Below are 17,230 nucleotides of genomic sequence, written 5' to 3' on the forward strand. Positions count from 1 at the left end.
ATGTTATTATCATACAGCTGTTATATTTAGTTTATGTTATTAACATACAGCTGTTATATTTAGTTTTAATATTTTTATTATCATACAGCTGTTATATTTAGTTTATTTATGTTATAATCATACAGCTGTTATATTTAGTTTATGTTATTAACATACAGCTGTTATATTTAGTTTATTTATGTTATTAACATACAGCTGTTATATTTAGTTTTAATATTTTTATTAACATACTGCTGTTATATTTAGTTTTATTTATGGTATTATCATACAGCTGTTATATTTAGTTTATTTATGTTATCATACAGCTGTTATATTTAGTTTTATTTATGTTATTAACATACAGCTGTTATATTTAGTTTTATTTCTATTTTTATTAACATACAGCTGTTATATTTAGTTTTATTTCTATTTTTATTAACATACAGCTGTTATATTTAGTTTTAATATTTTTAATAACATACAGCTGTTATATTTAGTTTTAATATTTTTATTAACATACAGCTGTTATATTTAGTTTTATTTCTATTTTTATTAACATACAGCTGTTATATTTAGTTTTATTTCTATTTTTATTAACATACAGCTGTTATATTTAGTTTTAATATTTTTATTAACATACAGCTGTTATATTTAGTTTTAATATTTTTATTAACATACAGCTGTTATATTTAGTTTTATTTCTATTTTTATTAACATACAGCTGTTATATATAGTTTTATTTATGTTATTATTAACATACAGCTGTTATATTTAGTTTTAATATTTTTAATAACAAACAGCTGTTATATTTAGTTTTAATATTTTTAATAACATACAGCTGTTATATTTAGTTTATTTATGTTTTTATTAACACAGCTTTAGTTTTATTTCTTTATGTTGCTGCCAACACTGTAACTGTAACATTGTTTGTGAGACTCAGACGTCGGTGTTTTAAAGAAGAACTCAGTTTATTTCTACCAGACGTTTGTTAAATCCACAGAGTGGGCAGATCTGTGACGACGGCAGCGTGTTTAATGGATAAAACTTTATTCTGAATAAATCATGTTTAATATCTTCTGTTTACTGTTAAAGACTTTATTCACAATATATGGTGTTTAATGATGGATCAAAACTTTATTGTGAATAAATCGTGTTTAAACTTCCTCTTTTTGCTGCTGAAGCGTTCTTTCGTCTCAGTTTCACAACCGTCTGTTTCTGAGGATTATGAGTCAACAGCTGCAGTTCACTGGGACTTCTGGTCACACAACACACACACACACACACACACACACACACACACACACACACACACACACACACACACACACAGCGTTGCCATGACGATGTCACACACTTCCTCACTCTCTGACATCGTGACCAGAGTTCAGCCTGTCTCAGACTGATCAGGTTATTGATTATTGCTGAGATTTAAATGTGTTGATTTGATCACAGCTTCAACCTGAACACTGCACTCATTAACAATAGATCGATCACTCCTGACCACTATTGATCACTATTGATCACTGATTCTGTCACAGCACATACTTCATACTTCATATTTTATACTTCATACTTTGAACCTGAAACTGCGCTTTCAGTCTCAGTCACTGATCTATAAATAGAACCTGGATGTTGCATCTGACTAAGCGGGCAGCTAAACTTTGAGGTAAGCGGGGCTGGGCTAGCAGCCATACTACGGCCCCCAATAAGCAGTAGTGCAGAGTCCCGGGCTTTGGCTTAGGCATTTAGTTTTATGTGAAGGCCTGCTTAATAACAGCCTCAACTATTATTTCTTGTAAATAAATTCTGCGTGTCTTTAGCTTATTATAATTATGTCAATAATATAGAGGGGAGAATTAGAGATGTCTTCAACTTTAGGCAAAAATATTAACAAATTACTTGGACTATAAAAAACCAGACACTTGCTTTAGTTCCAGTAATCAGTACTGTACAGTACTATATGCACAATGAAACTGTTTTCTGGTTATGCAAAATGAATATTAACAGATTTGTTTAAAATTCAAATAATGTTTTATTTTTGTTATTGTCGTTGTTTCTCTCTCTGGTGTCCATGATGTGCAGGTGAAGGAGAAAATGTCCGTGACACTGACTTTCTTTAAAAGTATTTTATTAAAAGAAAGAGCAGCATCAGTACAGACAGAACCTGCCTGGAAGGAGTCGGCCAGTTGAATCCTCCTTGCTGGACAATGACCAGCAATCAGGTTTTATAGGTTTTTAACATATAGGAGGGGTTAAAACAAATGGTTCTTTGTTGCCTACCATATGGGGAAAGCAGAGAGCATCCCCAAACAACTCCCCCATGTCTACAACAGCTGAAGAATCCCTAAATCAGTGTTTTAGACAGAAGAACCCTCATAAAAACACCTCCAACAGGGCTCTGTAAACAGGAGAACACTTTCCCATGGCATGGGTAGAATATAATGCAGGTTCCATCTGTGGTCAGAGACACCAGAGCAGACACTACATATAACAAGCAACTCATATCAGATACTAGAACAAACAAAACAGATTCTATACTACTAACTTATTAAGTAATACATGTAACAGATCAGTTACCACATTATGCAATAAACTTAAAGTTTTAATATGTTCACAGTATTATTTAAGTGAAATAACCTGTTTTTCACATTATTACAGGAACAGATTAATATTATATTATTCAATATACATGTAAAACACGCAAATGTACACGTGTTTATATAATATGATAAAAAGATAATAACACACAGCAATAGAAACAAGCAAATACAACTGAATAACAAAATTAATAAATACAATAAAGTTACATGTAGGCCTAGCTGTACATATCACATTCTACTGGTGTTTAAGAGAACTAGCTTCAAAAACTGTTTTCTGACTTTTTCTCCTGTCATCCTCTCTGTGTGTGATTTAGCAATGTGGTGCATGTGGATTTTACAGTAACAGCTAGAGAGGATTTAATTAGCTATATATGTCTAAATATTTATTTACCCGTTTAACTTCAGTGGCCTGTATTAGGGCCGTCTTGAGATGTGGAAGCATATTTTGCTAAATTTACCGAAGCTGCAAACTCGATGATAAAAACATTATACACCATGGAAAGCTTAGATTCTCATGAGGGTCGCGGGGCTGCTGGAGCAAATAGGCTGTATTGGCTGAACAGGATTGTGTTGGTTCGTTCCACTCACATGGATCTACATGAACTCTGCTTTATAAGATATATCTATTGCTAATTAGTGCCCAAAAAAAGTTTCTACTCACCGTTTCCAGTCATTTTTTAATAATTAGCGTTTTTATGTCGGTCTTTTTTTTACTGTGGCGTAGTGATATTTAGACAGGCGGACTAGGATTTGCAGTGCGTGCAGCGGTTTTTGGTCACATGGACCAATAGGAGCCGAGTCCTGTTGCCATGGTTTCAGATAAAAACAACATGGCGTCCACTGTGTCTACCACAGATACGAGTGAAAAGAAAAGAAAGACAAGGAAACCGCCTTCAAAAGTTACTAAAAAAGGATCGAAACGATGCTATATGCATCTGACAGATGTCCAGGGTGAATAGGCTGTACTGGGACCATGGAAAAAGTGCCTAGAAAGTGAATTTCGCTCCACTACACTGGATCTACGTGTTCGATACATTTTTTCATAGACAATACCCTTCTAGACTCTGGGTTAACAGTTCTACTCAGAATATTTGTCTGAACTTTGTCACCAGCCAGAAATGTATCTTTATGAGAATACCCAAAAAACAAAATCTGGTGCTGCTGTTTTTGCTTGTTTTAGGTGCTATGCTAATTCTGGCAACACAAAATCTTAATCACATGTCATAAACACATCTACCAAACATTTGAATCGGTGCCTTAGTGTGCACATAGGTGAATTCAGAGCGAGAAATGTAGGTAACTTCTTGAAGGAAACGCTTCATCTTCAGTGATTTGCACCCAGCACAATGAAATATATCGTACATTTAGCTAAAAGCTTATGTGTCATATATTAAAAATATCACAACCTATTGTGTAATGAAAGATATAAAATAAAAATGCACACCATGGCCATAAATGGCTGAAAATCAACAGAATTGCTACCACGCCCTCCTAAATCTGAATAATGGCAAAAATGGAATAAGACAAAAAAATAAATGCACAAAAGGTCAGAGTCATTCACAAGTATGGTATAAAACATTTATTCAAATACGACAATGTCTCTGAATATGAAAATATAGATTAATACACAGACAAATACGTTGCAGACTCATACATAAGTTTGTGTGCCCTCATGCTGCGGTTGTACTCATGACCACTGATCACCCCACTGATGGATCCTGGGGCAACAACTTCTGACTCCATGAGTATATCCTGCAATCCTGCATCACCAAACCTTTTTCCTAAAATACCTAGGAAAGACATGCATGTATGAAACTCACTTAGTCGAATCACGAGCCGCTTCATGAAATCGTCATTTTTCCAGCGGATTTGTTGAGCTTTGGCATATATAGCTTGGTCAAAAACTAATACTACCTGGTCCAGTTCTAGCTGATCAGCAGCAACACTTCTCTTCAGAATTGTGTTAACAGTTGACATCTCTGTCGGTGAAGCCTCAATGACTGGAAGATAATACAATGCTGACTTTTGCAAAGTCGCATTACATTGCAGCATTGTATAGAAACCTGTCCAGCTTGGCACTGTGCATGCTTCAGAATCTGCATACTTCAATAAAACATTTGCCAGTTCAGTTTTGGCAGCAGACACAGTATTCAACCTGTATGTTTCTGCCTGCAATGGAACACTTTCCTTGTGAGAAGCTCTGTGGCCCTTGTCTGTTAGACTGTTGGTAGTGTTCTACAGGGATGCTAGGAGGTGCTTTGAATGTGTAAACTCAATTCAATTCAATTCAATTCAATTTTATTTATATAGCGTCAATTACAGCCAACTCGTCTCAAGACGCTTTACAGAACCCAAATGCCTGACCCCCAGAGCAGCCCAAAGGCGACAGTGGCAGGAAAACACCCTTTTAACAGGGAAGAAACCTCGAGCAGAACCCGGCTCTATATAGGGGGGACCCATCTGCCTGCTGGCCGGGTGGGTTGAGAGGGACAGAGGAGGGCAAGGGGGAGGGATGGGAGAAGAGGGAGGGGTGGGAAAGCAAGGAAAACACAACACACATTTGGATACATGCATGACAGGATATGTGACACAGACAAAGTATAAGCTAACATTGAAAACTGACTCATAGTTTACTCTGATGATGTACGGCTCTGACATTAAACATACTCCATATATAGCTAGCAGTAAAATTCAAACAGTATGTAAGTTAGCATAACAGTATAGTGAAGGCAATGCAGAGTTGACTGGTGGAAAAAGGGAGTTGGAAGCAGAGGGCTGGAGGAAGGTCAGCAGCAGCATCCCACAGTGGACATGATGGAGACTGGACCAGCTGGTGGAACATCAACCACAGATCTGAAGCATCCAGCTCTGGGACCAGGGACACTCGGAGAAATAGCACAGGGGGAAACAGAGTGAATGTACTGCAATAACGGTATACATATTAAATGTAAAGGTAGATAGAGAAGGGCTCAGTGCGTCAAGAAAAGTCCCCCAGCAGCCTATAGGCCTATAGCAGCATGACTAGAGGCAGAACGAAGGGACGTCCAAGAAGGAGTCAGCTGTGCAATGAAGACACAAGCCGAACCCCTGTGGGTCACCCAGTCAGCCCCAACTATAAGATTTGTCAAAAAGGAACGCTTTAAGCCTGGTCTTAAAAATAGAGAGGGTGTCTGCCTCCAGAACCCAAACTGGGAGCAGGTTCCACAGGAGAGGAGCTGATAACTGAAGGCTCTGCCTCCCATTCTACTTTTAGAAATTCTAGGAACAACAAGTAAGCCTGCAGCTTGAGAGCGAAGAGTTCTACTAGGATAATAAGGTACTATCAGATCTTTAAGATATGATGGATATTGGTTATTTAGAGCTTTATATGTCAGAAGAAGGATTTTAAATTCTATTCTGGATTTAACAGGAAGCCAGTGAAGAGAAGCAAGTATAGGGGAAATATGATCTCTTTTGCTAACTCCTGTCAGTACTCTCGCAGCAGCGTTTTGGATCAACTGTAGATGTTTGAGAGAACTATTTGGACAACCCGATAATAAGGAATTGCAATAGTCAAGCCTGGAAGTAACAAAAGCATGAACTAGTTTTTCTGCATCACTCTGAGACAGAATGTTCCTGATTTTTACAATATTACGCAGGTGAAAAAAGGAAGTCCTACAGACTTGCTTTATGTGTGAGTTAAAGGACATGTCCTGGTCAAAAATAACTCCAAGATTCCTCACAGTAGTACTGGAGGCCAACGTGATGCCATCCAGAGTAACTATTTGCTTTGAAAGCGAGTTTCTAAGATGTTTGGGGCCAAATACAATGACTTCAGTTTTGTCTGAATTTAGCAGTAGGAAGTTAAAAGTCATCCAGGTTTTAATGTCCTTAAGACAATCTTGCAGTCTAGCTAACTGATCAGTTTCATCTGGCTTCATAGATAAATACAATTGTGTGTCATCTGCATAACAATGGAAGTTAATACAATGCTTCCTAATAATATTGCCTGAAGGAAGCATGTATAATGTGAAAAGTATCGGTCCTAAGACAGAACCCTGAGGAACTCCATGATTAACTTTAGTATGCTCAGAAGAGTTATTGTTGACATGCACAAACTGGAACCTATCTGATAAGTAGGATTTAAACCAGTCCAGTGCTGTCCCTTTAATGCCAATTGAATGTTCTAGACGCTGTAATAAAATGTTGTGGTCGATTGTGTCAAACGCTGCACTAAGATCTAACAAAACAAGTATAGAGACTAGTCCATTATCTGATGCTATGAGAAGGTCATTAGTAACTTTCACTAGAGCTGTTTCTGTGCTATGATGCACTCTGAAGCCTGACTGAAACATTTCAAACAAATTATTCCTTTGTAAGTGTTCACATAATTGATTTGCAACTGTTCTTTCCAGAATTTTAGAGAGAAATGGTAGGTTGGATATCGGTCTATAGTTAGCTAACACATCTGGATCTAAAGTGGGCTTTTTAAGCAAAGGTTTGATGACAGCAACCTTAAAAGCCTGTGGTACATAGCCTGTTACTAGAGAGAGATTAATCAGATCTAACATTGAAGAATTAATTAAAGGTAAAATCTCCTTGAAGAGTCTAGTTGGGATAGGATCTAAAAGACATGTTGATGGTTTGGATGTAGAAACTGTTGAAATGAGTTCAGAGAGACATATAGGAGTGAAGAATTCTAAAGATTCATCAGGTCTAACAGCCAATTCAAAAGCATCTGTGACATTTGTAGGAAGGGCCAGATTAATTTTATCTCTAATCAGAACTATTTTATGTGTAAAGAAGCTCATGAAGTCGTTACTGGTTAAAGCTAAAGGAATACAAGGTTCAACAGAGCTCTGACTCTTTGTCAGCCTGACTACAGTGCTAAAGAGAAACCTAGGGTTGTTCTTGTTCTCATCTATTAAAGATGAATAATAAGTTGTCCTGGCATTACAAAGAGCTTTTTTATAGATTACTCGACTATTTTTCCAAGCCACATACACTTCCTCTGAATTAGTGGAATACCACTTTCTTTCCAGCTTTCGGGATGCCTGCTTTAAAGTCCACAGCTGGAATTATACCAAGGAGCAAGTCTTCTCTGAGATAGAACTTTCTTTTTTACAGGTGCAACACTATCAAGAGTTGTACGCAGTGAGGCTGAAGCATTATTAACATGATAATCCACTTCTGTGGGGGTAAAATAATAATAATTGCCTTCTGATTTATCAGTAAATGTTGCTGAAGTAAACAGTGAGGGTATTATTTCCTTAAATTTAGATACTGAATTGTCAGACAAACACCTACTGTAATGATATTTGTTCTCAGCTGCTAAACAATCCTTTACTTTAAATTGAAATGTTATCATAAAATGGTCAGAAAGAAGAGGGTTCTGGGGAAATACTGTTAACTCTTCAATTTCTATGCCATAAGTCAGGACAAGGTCAAGAGTGTGATTAAAACTATGAGTTGGTTTATTTACATGTTGAGAAAACCCAATTGAGTCTAATAATGAATTAAAAGCTGTTGTAAGGCTGTCGCTGTCTACGTCAACATGAATGTTAAAGTCACCCACAATAATAACTTTGTCTGAACTGAGCACTAATTCAGATAAAAAGTCTGAGAATTGAGATAAAAACTCAGAATAAGGAGCAGGAGGACGAAACTGCCTTCTGTAGCGGCGGTCTGTCTGATCCTGACTCAGTTTCAGTGACAGAACTTTGGAGCATAATGCCATTTGTATGGTGAGTGGTTCCACCACCAGACAGTGTCTCCTCCCCAGAATCAATGTTGTCCCACACCAGTGTTGTAGACACGTTCTTTGAGAAACCCTTTGGGATTTTGTCTCTATTCTCTAGCAGTTGTAGTTCAGCTAGGCTAGTGTCTAGACTGAGTACTGTGTTCCATGAAGCACAATGTCCTCGTCTACTCAGCAATGACAGAAGATTAGATGATCCTGTTACATGCTGTACAGTTAGCCCAAGGCACAATGACTTTGGTGTGTGCTTTTGATCTTTAGATGCAAGGTAAACAATGTCTTGACAAACAGGACTTTTAGCCCAACATCATCAGGAATATGGACATAACCCACTCCTGTTGCCTCTTCTGATGCCCCTATAATCCGTTTAATTAGATTATATAGTTCTTCTGGCACAACAGACTGAGCATCAGACACATTTAAATTGTCAGCGGTGGGAGGCCAGGGGCATGTCAAGTAGTCAGTAGTATTCTGTCCAGATGTGCTAGCCATGTGTTCACTGTCACTTTCAGTTTGGCTTTCAGCTTGGCTTACCTCAGTGGACTCAGTAGATGGACCTGACTGTGGAGGTATCTTTTGTAATCGTCTATCAGCTGACAGTGTCTCAACAAAAACAAGTTCACTGATGTTTCTCTTGGCAGGGCAGTGGAAAGTGAGCTGCAGGAAGTCACAGTCAGCCGCCTCTTCAGTAGATCCTGCCTGAAACACAACAAATATGGGGAAAGATGCGTATGTGTGTGCACATGCATGTGTGTGTTTACATAAACATACGTACATACCCTTTTTGTGACAATAAGTCAATAACAATTAACCCTGTAGTATTTACTTTTTTTGTTTACAAGAACCGTGAGAGAGACACATGATATTTGGGTTACCTGTATTCTGAAGCATCAAGACCCTCTTGATTCTTCACTATGTCCACGAATGTCTTTCGTATCTTGTCCATTTGCAGCACTTCCTGGTCAACTATAATCCTTTGATGGATGACAGCCTCACAGAAGAAATTGTAGCTGTCAGTGAAGGGTGTTTCAGTTCTGAAAAACACACACAAACACACCATGTGTAAACTGTTGCAGCCGTGTCATATTTACATAATCATCCAATCAAGATATTCTAAGCTTGTCTATTCCGCCAATTTTTCCTGAATAAAATGATCAAACAGGTTTTTGGAGCTACAGTTAAACAAACTAAAGACTATGTTGTTTGTCAGTGCCTCATATTAAAATGTACAATGTGTAATAGAATGTTAATGCATTATAATAACTCACGCTTCATCTGGGGCTGCAGTACTTGTTTCCATAGGCCTTGACAAAAACTTTGTGTACTGTGTGTAACAGGTCCTGTGGTACCAAACCTCCAGGGCCACACAGTCTTTTTCTTTAATGTGCAAAAGCACGCTGGTGTCCTCCTTCAGCTCAGCAGCCTTCTTTCTGCTGAGAAAGTCACTGTTTAACGCAGGTTCTGTAAGTTTCCCAGCGTTTCCGTGTAAAGTCCTGCACGTCTTCACCCTGGACATCTGTGACATGCATATAGCATCGTTTTGATCCTTTTTTAGTAACTTTTGAAGGCGGTTTCCTTTTCTTTTCGTCATCTTTGCTGCGAGATACAGTGGACGCCATGTTGTTTTGATCTGAAACCATGGCAACAGGACTCAGCTCCTATTGGTCCACGTGACCAAAAACCGCTGCACGCACTGCAAATCCTAGTCCACCTGTGTAAATATCACTAAAAAAAGACCGACACAAAAACGCTAATTATTAAAAAATGACTAGAAACGGTGAGTAGAAACTTTTTTGGGGTACTAGTTATATCTTATAAAGCAGAGTTCATGTAGATCCACGTGAGTGGAACGAAATTCACTTTCTAGGCACTTTTCCATGGTCCCAATACAGCCTAAAATATGGGATTCGCGAGGTGCACGTTCACGAAAACCAGCTATTTGTTGATTCTTTACCGACTTCAAGACATGTTTTGGACAAAATATTTTACTGGCTTGTTTTGTCTGGATGTCCAAGGTTGGATTATGGCCGTTTTTTGTGGAATATTTTCATCTGTGACCAGTTATGAGCCTTCAAAGGTGAGTTGTGCTGTTTACGTTATTTGCTGTTTGTTGAACAAATGTGTTTATATTACCCGCTGTGGTAATCACATCTGAAAGTGGTTTATACCGGCGGATTCATGAGAATCTAAGCTTTCCATGGGTGTATAATGTTTCTGTCATCGAGTTTGCAGCTTCGGTCAATTTAGCAAAATACGTTTGCACATCTCAAGACGGCCCGAATACGGGCCGCTGAACTTAAACAGACATAAAATAAACTATAAATTCAACTTACTTATGAAAAGTTTTCCCCTCTCCTGTCCCTTTTCTGTAAGTACAGTTAATTGCTGCACAAGACGGCATAATAAATGATAAGAACCGCTGTGAAAAAATTAAAATACCGAGAAAGAATAAGTGTAGGGGACCACAGCAGGACTTTGTTTTGGGGCTCACAGGATGTCCGCTTTAGTATGTCCGGTTACCTCAGCTTCAGCCCAGTACAACATCCAGGGTTTATTATAGATCAGTGGTCGCAACTCCTCGTGTCCGTGATGTGAACGCGCCCGACTCCACGCTCGCTCCCGACATATTTCTACATGAGCCCTGACTGCAGCCCACAGATCAGGGCGTGGCTCAACAAGTCCGCCCCCATAGCGCAGTGGAACCACCGGAGAAGAAAAAGATTGTATTAAAGAAGAAGAAGAAGTTTGCAAAATGAAGGTAAGCACGTTTATATTTTGTTTAAACGTGCTGTTTTAACGTGCTTTAATGTTGCTGTTTTGATATTTTGTGACAGACAAGGAAGGAAGTGATATCATTTTATCTCCAGTTGCATTATCTCCTTGTTTTAGTTTTAGACTTACGTCAGACTTATTTATTTTGTCACGATGTCGTGATTTTGTCACGTGCTAAGTGGCAAGCCTATTAGAAAGAAAACATTAAAACGATGCCATTCCTTTTAGCATTAGACTAATTCAAAATAAGTAATCTACTGGAACGATCATGCTTAATTAATGAAATATTGCCTTAGACATGAAATAGAACTTATTGGTTCTGTTTGTGGAATAAATCCGGATCTGGAAGAAAAATCATGTCAAACCATGGCGGTTGATATGTACATAGATATACATTTAAATGTTGTATTGGGCCAGTCTGGACTAAAAATGACAATCCGGCTCCAGCTGTCATGTTACCAGACGGTGAACCGTTCTTTCCTGTCCAGACATCTGTTAGCATCCATGACATGACATGAATCAACATTTGTTGTTGAAGTGAAAAATCGGTTCAGATTCTTTTGTCTTGTGGATTTCTCAGTATTGTGCCTTTTTTGAGTCTATTTTTCCCCTCGGATTTGTAAAGACACATTACCATACTTCTGGATCATCATATCTAAGTGGTAGATCTTTCTCTGTTTTGGTTGGCAGCGATGAATCTGATAATGTCAGCATTCAATACGGAGTCCCACAAGGATCAATTCTTGGTCCTCTGCTTTTCAATTTGAATATGTTACCACTTGGGTCCATTATCCAGCACCATAATATTCAATATCATTCTTATGCTGACGACACGCAATTATACGTATCTGTTACTGCTAATAATTTGGGTCCAGTCAATGACCTCCTTCAGTGCATTACAGATATTAAGTATTGGATGGCAACTAACTTTTTACAGCTGAATGAAGATAAAACAGAGATTCTTTTAGTTGGTCCGAGTGCTCTGAGGCAACATATTCTCCCTTTGTTAACTCCTCTGTCAGTAAAACCATGTGAGCTTGTCAAGAACTTGGGTGTTATTTTAGACGCTGATCTTAACTTTCAGAAACATATAGCTAATATCTCCAAGACTGCCTTTTATCATCTCAGAAATATATCTAAAGTAAAATGCTTTCTGTCGCAAGCAGACTCTGAAAGACTGGTTCATGCTTTTATCTCCAGTAGATTAGATTATTGCAATGCACTTTTTGCTGGACTGACAAAGCAAGTACTACATAAACTTCAGCTTATTCAGAATGCTGCGGCCAGAATTTTAACCAAAACTATCACTCCTGTTCTATCCTCTCTTCACTGGCTTCCAATGAAACAGAGAATCGATTTTAAAATAGTTCTTAAATAGTTTATAAATCTATGAATGGTTTAGCTCCTTCCTACATTGTTGACATGCTCACTGAATACATACCGGACAGATCCCTTAGATCATCCAGTAAAAGTCTTATCATACCAAGAATTAACTCAAAATCTGCTCATGGTGCTTTCAGTCACTGCGGTCCCACTCTCTGGAATTCTCTACCTCAAGAACTAAGGTCTGCTACAACAGTGTCTTCTTTTAAAAGCAGACTAAAAACGTATCTTTTTGCACAAGCCTTTGACTAGGTTCAAAATGATTGGCTGGGTGATAGCATTTTATTGTGGAATTAATGTTATTATTATTGTTTTTATTTTTCTTTTAATATTATATCTTAATACCTTGTAAAACTGTTTGTTTTATTGCTACCCTCTAATGTTATTTAATTATTTGTTCTTAAGCACACTGAGTCTGCGCTTGTCGTATGAAATGTGCTATATAAATAAATGTGACTTGACTTGACTTGGACAGCGATACACCAACCACAACAAAATGCAGCAGCAGTGAACATTTCCACTGTCCTTTTTTTTTTGTCTGCAAGTCCGCTCAAAAATGACACCAACCACTCATGGTGTCATTGCTTAAACTTCATGCAATTTTTTTTTTCTTTGTGACTGTGACCATCACCTGTCCTCATGGCAAATTAACCTATCATGTTTATTTCAAGCTGTTTCCTACATTATGCCATTGAGGGCTGTGCACACCCAAGTGAAACATAAAACAAACACAGGACAGACAGAAAGGTGAGGCACAGACAGTGTTCTAAGAGAAAAGGTGCATTTTATTTGTTTGTACTCTTTAATTCACACCTTAAAACCATTTACAAATCTAAAACCCTTCACAAACACCAAATACGACAAAGTCCCAACTGGATCAATCATGAAGATGTCAGGAGGCCACAAGAAGGATAGATAAAGCAGAGTGAGATCCACAGACACTAACCCAGCAACCTCCACTGACTCAGCAACCGGAGGAACACACTCTATTGAGTTTTGGTAGGTGCCGGTGTGGTGGGTCTGACATGCATGAAAACCTCCACCAAAAGGAGGGAGCTGTCCCCTCCAGCCCAAGGAGGTCCACCCAGCCCCCCCGCAGGAGCCACCAAGCGGAGACCCAGCCCAGGAGCCCGGAGCGACCCCCCCCGACACAGCCAGAGCCCCAAGGCCCGGGCAGCAGGACGGGCCATAGCAGACCCCCACGGCGCTCCACTGGCCCACAGCCCCACCTCCCCCACGACCACCCTCCCCCGCCCCCACCCTCCCCCACAACCCGACTCGGGTCGGTGAGGCAGAGCAGAGGGTAACGAACCCCCCCCCTCAATCTCACAGCACCTGGAAAATTAGCCAAGCATGCAGTAACACCAAGTTAGCCATTCATGCATATAGACAGAGGATCCTGGGGAGTTGTTGACTGTAAGTTGTCGTCGATACGGCCCGCTCGGTCCTGCTGACAGCGACTGGGTTCCTAACTGAAGACAATCATTAGTTACACAATGCCAACATACATAAGCAGCAACATATATTGGGGTGATGTGGTGGTTTTCGCTAACAGGCAGAGTCAGGTTACCAGGTTTAAGTTAAGGTAGTTAACATACGGTGACCATGTTTGTATAAAATTTAACAACTGATTTTTATTTGAAGCAGAGATTTTCTCCATTGAAATGTGATTTATTAGGAGGTTCAACCAGAGGTTAATGTTCAGAGATTGCTTATTTTTCCAGTTAACAAGGATTGTTTTTTTGGCAATGGCGAGGGCTACAAGTAAAGATTGAGATTGTTTGCGTGGTAGGTCCGTTGTTGTTAAGTCGCCGAGTAAACACAGACTTGGAGATAGAGGAATCCTGCAGTTTAAGATAGCGGAAAGTTTTTCTGAGACGTTGGTCCAGAAATTTTTTACGGGGGTGCACAGCCATAGAGCATGAAAATAAGTATCAGCAGTGTTCTGGGAGCGCTGGAGACAGATGTCGGAGTCGGAGAATCCCATTTTGTTCATCATATATTGAGTAATATGTGTTCTATGGAGGATTTTGTATTGGATGAGTTGTAAGTTTGTGTATTTTGTCATTTTAAATGCATTATCGCAGATTTGAGTCCAGAAGTCTGGTTCCGGAGATATAGATAGATCTAACTCCCATTTAGAGATGGGTAAATGTATTGTATCAGTGCTTAAGAGTAACTTATATATTTTAGAGAGGGTTTTAGTTGTTGTCAGAGAAAGCTTTATGATTGCTTCAGCTAATGCCGGCGGCCGGAGCGTGCTTTGAAGTGTTGGGATTCTTTTCTTAATAATATTTTTAACTTGAAGATAATGTAAAAAATTCCCGTTATTTATTTTGTATTTTTGAAGCAAGTTTGTATTTGACATGAACGTATTATCTGAGAAGAGGTGGTGGAGATGTGTGATTCCATTCTGCTCCCAAACAGCTAAATGGAGCGGCTGATTGTTAACTTGAAAATCAGGGTTGTACCAAATGGGAGAAAACTTACAGGGCTCCAATTTAGAGTTTGCAATTTCTAATGCCTTCCACCAAGCGGTCAAGGTGGAGGAAATCATTGGGTTTTTAAAACAGTTATGTCGTTTGATGGATGTTGTAATAAAGAGTATGTCTGAAAGTTTGATGCTATTGCAATCCTTCTGTTCTAATTCTAACCAACAGTTGGCATCTACGGTAGGTTGTGTCCATAGAATAAGATATTGTAGCTGGTTAGCTAAATAATAATGCATAAAATTTGGTGCTTCTAGACCTCCTTCGGCTTTACTTTTCTGAAGAGTAGATAGACTGATTTTTGCTTTTTTATTATTCCAGTAGAATTTTGTGATAGCCGAGTCCAGCGACTGGAACCAGTTGGACGTTGGTTTGAATGGAATCATTGCAAAGAAGTAATTTATTTTTGGTAGGATTTTCATTTTGATAGTAGTTATTCGTCCCATAAGAGATATAGGGAGATTGTTCCAGCGCTGTAGGTCATTGATGATGTTATCCAGTAATGGGGAAAAATTTAAGTGAGTTAATTCAGATAATTTAGGTGAAATTTTTATGCCTAAGTATTTTAAGTTGCCTGTAGGGAAAGAGTAGTGAGGGTCTTGGTCTGCAGGACTCCATGAATTTTCTGTGATCGGAAGTAATGTTGATTTTGTCCAATTTATGGAATAATCTGATAACTCTGAAAATGTAGTTATTAAATTAAATACTTCCCTTAATGAAATAGCCGGTTCTTCTAAATAAAGTAATATATCATCTGCGTATAAATTAATTTTGTGTTCTGTTGCCCCAGAGCGGATTCCTTGGATCCTGACATCCTGGCGCACAGCTGTTGCCAACGGCTCAATGAATATCGCAAATAACAAAGGAGAGAGTGGACAGCCCTGTCTGGTGCCTCTCTGTAAGGTGAAAGTCTTTGAGGCGATTCCATTAGTGGTGACAGTAGCTTTGGGAGAATCATATAGTGCTGATACCCAGTGAATAAATGACTCTCCAAAGCCAAGCTTATTTAGAACAGCAAAGAGGAAGGACCAGTTCACTTTGTCAAAGGCTTTTTCTGCATCCAACGATATGATAACTGCCTTTTTGTCCTGCCGCTGTGACATGTTAATCAAATTTAAGAGCCTTCTTACGTTGTTGGTAGAGTGTCGACCTTTAATAAAGCCGGTTTGATCATTATGTATAATTGTTGAAATTACTGTCTCTAGTCTAGATGCCAAGGCCTTTGCAATAATTTTAATGTCGGTGTTAATTAGTGATATCGGGCGATAACTTGACGGAAGGGTCGGGTCTTTATCTGGTTTTAATAAAAGTTTAATTGCTGCTGTGTTCATGTGAGGCCGTATGTGACCACTGGTTTTAATTTCTGTTACTAATCTAAAAAACAGTGGAGCCAGCGTTGACCAGAAGTGCTTCAGAAAACCGTCTGGACCTGGTGCCTTACCATTAGGCATACTGTCTACAGCACTGGACAGCTCATTTATGGACAGTGGAGCATCTAATTGCATTGATAATTGGAGCTCTTTTTGGGGAAAACCTGGTCTGATTAGGAGAGACGGCATCCATCCCACTTTGGCTGGTGCAGCTCTCATTTCTAGGAATATGGCTGATTTTATTAGTACTCCTAAAGCATGACAACCCAGAGTTAAGACCAGGATGCAGAGTTGTAGTCTTACACACCTCTCTGCAGTTTCCTCACAGCTGTCACCCTCCAGTAATTCAGTTAACTTTATTGAGACTGTGTCTGTCCCCCGACCACCAAAATTCAATAAATTACACAAATCAAAAATATACAAAAGAAATAGTAACCATAAAAATTAAATAAAAATTAATACCTCTATTTCAACAGAGCAAAGAAACAGGAAAATTAAATGTGGTCTGTTAAATATTAGATCTCTCTGGTCTAAATCTCTGCTAGTAAATGAGTTGATAACTGATCACCAGATTGATTTGTTCTGTTTGACTGAAACCTGGTTGCAGCAGGAAGAATTTGTTAGCCTAAACGAATCAACTCCCCCTAGTCATATTAACTGTCATATTCCTCGAATCACAGGCCGAGGAGGAGGAGTAGCAGCAATCTACCATTCTAGTTTAAAATTGAACCAGAGGCCTAAACCTGATTACAGCTCATTTGAAAATCTCACTCTTAGTCTCTCTCATCCAAATTTGAAAGCTCAGAAACCAGTTTTATTTGTTGTTATATATCGTCCTCCTGCTCCTTATTCTGAGTTTTTATCTCAATTCTCAGACTTTTTATCTGAATTAGTGCTCAG

This window comes from Acanthochromis polyacanthus, chromosome 24, assembly GCF_021347895.1.
Source record: "Acanthochromis polyacanthus isolate Apoly-LR-REF ecotype Palm Island chromosome 24, KAUST_Apoly_ChrSc, whole genome shotgun sequence".
Lineage (NCBI taxonomy): Eukaryota > Metazoa > Chordata > Actinopteri > Pomacentridae > Acanthochromis > Acanthochromis polyacanthus.